Genomic DNA, 4,945 nt, shown 5'->3' on the forward strand with positions numbered 1-4,945 from the left:
ATCACAAAAACCAACTGGAGGAAGTATCTTCTAGCTAGCAGTTTTTAACCTTTTATGAGTTGCCATCCCCTTAAAAAATACTCCAAAAAACATTAAAGCATGACAAAGGCTTCCTTGTTTTGGTCCTTCTTTACAGATCCTGGAGAAAGAAATAATGGATTCTCATTGCTCCCTGGTGCTGACACTAAACATCCATCTTTCCAGTCACACTGTTCAACATTAAACTTCCAAACTTTATATGTGAAGTACATGATGATAACCAATAAAGTGGTTGCTTCTATTTGTTGCCTAAAGACATCTAAAAATAATGAACTCTTTTCTCCTCTCTTTTTTGTTGTCACTATGCTGTTTAATAATAGTCATAGAAGTAAAGCAAAGGCCTAGGAAAGATTTTCTCCTCTGAGAAGTAGTCAATTCAGTGGAAAAGCCTTAGGACCCTGACCTAACCCAGCATCTGGGAAATGTAAGGTTATTCCCCATCCACTATATGTTTTTCCATAATTTAATTAATTTTAATTTTACATGAATTGAACAATTGATATTTTATCACTTCTCGTGGCAGAAACTCATTAGTAGCCTGCTATTTTCTGTGCCAGTAGAAAGAGGACAATGTGCTATTTATAGCCAAATAATAGCATAAATTTCGTTTGGTCTTGCCTATAGTATTGTGTGGTGAAATGCCAACATCAAAAATAATAATGAAAGTACTTAATACCAAATTATAGATCAACACAATTGCAGTAATTACAAGTGGCACTCCAGCATTCCGATGTGACCCAGAATCGTGACAGATTAAAACATTAATCTCTACTATGCATTTGCCAATGAAGCTTTGTCAATCAAGATGATCCAATCTCAGAAGATGCAAAAAGAGGAATTTAACACACTGAAACTGTTCAGTGTGGGCCTAAAATTTACAGCTTTGAAAACATAGAAACATTAGAGACGTCTGCTTTGATACAGCAGCATGGCTGTATTAGATCTTTCCTGCCTCAATTTAATCTAACACAGCCAGTGGATGGATAAGTGTAGCCATTCCCTGCAGATGTGATGATTGATCTCTGCATCACAATATGTGCTAAAAAGCTTTGCCAGCTGAGATTTATGTCTCAGAAATCTGCGAAGTTGGGATGGTTTGTAACCATCTTTAAAATACAATGTAGCATAGAGGTGAGACAAATGGCTGCCCACACTTTCTGGAGCTGGTACCTATTTATATTGCGAAACTAAGCTGACTAGCAACCAGTGAATGATTATTTCTTGGATGAATTTGGTGCCTTCATTCTTTGTGAAACGGGTGTTTGATAGAGTTATCATGATTACTATGCATTTATTATTTATGAATTTGTGACCATAAAAGAAGCATCTATAACTGTGATAGTGAAATGCTGATTGCTTTGTCAGTGGTATCTTCCTAGCTGAAGATTTTTAACCAACTCCTTCCAGAGATGTGTAACTGATTCCCCACATACCTTTTTGATTCTCTAATCAACTAGACTTTATGCTTCTTTTTTGCATCTGGAATGAGACTGTCTCTGCAGTATTTGGGAATCTTCAAGCAAATTCAGGTGTTCACCTCTGTCTGCATAAAGGAGACAAAGAGCTTATCAAGCTGAGCTGCTGAAAGAAAGGAAGATTTGTCTAAATGTTTCTTATCCTATACTTAACTGTGGTGGCAAACATTCTCTTGCAGTCCTTTATCTCCTAGGCACTCCTTTCTACAATCCGTGACTCCAACCTTTTTTTCTGAGTAAAGTGGGCTGCTTCAGTGAGTTTACACTTCAATGTAATTCTTTCCCAACTAGGTAAACACTTGACAGCAAACACTGTGTTACAAACATTGCCAGTGTTGGTACAATACCCTTTAAATGGTGTCAGATGATCTCCTGTTTACTGCAATGTTTATTGCAATAGTGTCTGAAACACACAAATATCCCCCTCAACTATTTCCTGTCTCCTTTACTTTTATCTCACCTAGACTGTGATCTCTTCAGAGTAAGAACTGGCTTTATTTTGAATTTTGCGTGATAATAGGTAGACTGTCAAAGCTCAATGATTAACAAACTGTTAAAGACAAATCTCAGCAGGAGCCATACAGGACTGCAAAGGCTGGGTTTTCTATAACGAAATTTTCCCACACAAAACTTTGGACAGACTGTACTTTTTTCAACATGAAAATTCCCATTTTGAGCAAGGATATCCAAAAGATGAACAGAAATTGAGAATGTTTACACGTACAGGGGATGAAAGTCCTTGTCAAACAAGTATAACCAAACCCCTCTACCTTTAAGAAGCCACAGTAAGTACATTGCTCTTAGCTATATATATATATATATATATATATTATTTTTTTTTTTTTTTCCCCCGTAGATACATAATCACAGACTTTCACTAAGGAATACTATAATGGCAGCACCACCTAGTGGTACCAAAACCACAGTGTAGTATTTTCAGTTCCCTGAAGAAAATCCTATTGGAAACATAGGGGAAACTCAGCTGAAATTATTTTTGAAATACCCAAATATCATCTCCATGTTTTGGTTTGTTTGTTTTTTTTTTCCCAGAAAGAACACGAATAAATATTTGCAAGCTCTTAGCATACATACACATATACAATACATATACATATTTTCCATTGTAAGTACCCTTTGAAAGGGCAAAAGGTATGTGAATGTGTGCATTAATCACAGAGGATAAAATATTTTTCTTTTTATTATACATATATATATATATAAAATGAATAAATATATATATTTAAGTGATCATGTACTAAAATAATTAATACTCACACCTTCCCATCCAACTTTTTAATTTACTACTGCATGTGTAAGGTTTAGATGGAAACCTATACAGGAATAAGAAATACCTAGTGACTTTGGACCACTTCCGAAATATTTTCCAACACACATTCCAGGGAACCATAGTTTATCTTGCTTCAATATATATGGTCCATGGCAGAAATGATCACTTTGCAAAAAACAGAAGGGTCCAATGTGTAAGAGCAGTTGTCCTCCCCAGTGGTTGTATTGGCTGGCATACATATTTACATCTGTGCTCAGTAGCTGTACAGTGCTGGGACTACCACTTGGTAGCATTTTAAATCATCCTACCATCTGCTTTTCACTTGCCCCTGTAAATCCTCTATTGACACTTCTGTGACACTTCAGGAGGTGAAAAACCCTCCTGATGCATCTGCCACTGTGGGAGCCTGCCAGTGCAGACTAACATTGTTCTGAACGCTGAGAATCAGTGATTTGTAACAGCCCTTCCGAATCTCTCTCTGGGCATGTACTGGGGAAGTTTGGCATTACCAAAGATGTAAACCTCTAGTAATTATATGATAGCATTTTTTTAAGTTATAAACATTATGTGACAACACAGCGTAGTAAGGAAAAAGCTCAATGATAAAACCAGTAGTGGGCTTTTTTTTAATATGGTGCAAATAGTACACATCAGGCACCCAAACCACTCCTGCCTCATCCCTTTTCTCTCAGTCTGCCCCATCCCACATGCAGTCCACAGCTCACATCTCCACTTCCTGAACTTGCACCCCATGTGATATTTGGTATAGCCCCAAAGCCTCCACTCTGTGTGGCTTTCCCACTCCTCCCTTCCCAGTCCCAAATACCAGCACAGCTCTTCTGTTCCTAGCTCCAAACACACCCCCAGTGCCTACTTCTCTCATGTGCACAGCTTCCAGGCATCTTACTCTCCATCTTCACAGTCACATCACTGCTGGGCTATTTAAGAAGCTCCTAAGTTTCATTCACTACTGGCATACAGTGTTGCTGGAGTTGTGACTATTTCACCACTGACCTCATAGATTCCTTCCTTGCCAGAAGGAAAAACAGGGAACAAAGTGACTGAATACAGTAATTCTAGTTAATACTTTAGGGAATTCTTTTTACCATGCTTTATCATTTCATGGTTGGGTTTGGTTTTTTTTCAGTCTTCTCCGTGTCTCACAGTGACTTTATTCTAAACTCTAATTCTCCCAATAGCTTGAAACTTTCCACACCAGTTTATTTATTCATTGTTACTGGTGATACTTGTTTTGAACAGGCATTTACTTCAAGGACTAAAGAGCTTAACCTGAAAGTATTTGAAGAGATTTATGATTTCTTACAATATTCACTTTTCTAGACTAACTACATGAACTTTCTGAGGATAAATTCAGTCTCTTGCAGACATCCGTGTCTCCACTACCTGTTATCTAATCCAACTGGAAGAAGCAAAATCAACTCAGCAGTTTTGTATCCAACAAACCAAGTTCTCCTAAGCTCATGGTTACATAGCTTCCAGGTGTGCCAGGGCTTGATCTGCCAGCAAACCACAGGGAGGCAGAGCAAAAACCATTTCAGTTTAACCTGATAATCTTAGTGTTTCCTTACCTGTCCAAATCAAACTCCACCTTTCTTGAACACTTAAGCACACTGTATGTAGCACTTAAGAAGAAGTATCTCTGATAGAAATTGGGGAAGAATAGGCGAGCTCCTCAAATAAATTATTTTTATTTCCTACATACCTATATTTTGCTATTAAATTCCAGCCCATTTCTAGTACATTCTGAGTTCTGTTTTTGTTGTTGTTTTGGTTTGATTTTTTACACTTATGCCTTTTTTCTTTATGTCATTAATACTCTTTTATGTATTAAGCAATTAATCAAAACATTAACATTAGAGTCAGTCCTAAAGTATTTCTTGGATAACTTTGCCAGTAACTTTCCTCCAGAATGACAGTACACTTAAAACAATGTTATCTCTCCTTCTGCCAGGTCATTATATACCTTAAATTCTTGTACGAATCCTCATCTTTTCTAGCTGAACTATTAATTTCCCATGGAGCAGTGAATCTTTCAGTTCTATACAACAAGTTAAAGACTTTAAGCTGCTAAAGAAAAATGCAAACATAAGTAGTAATTAAAATAAGAACCAAGACTTGTAAA

Source organism: Corvus cornix, chromosome 7, assembly GCF_000738735.6.
Source record: "Corvus cornix cornix isolate S_Up_H32 chromosome 7, ASM73873v5, whole genome shotgun sequence".
Classification (NCBI taxonomy): domain Eukaryota; kingdom Metazoa; phylum Chordata; class Aves; order Passeriformes; family Corvidae; genus Corvus; species Corvus cornix.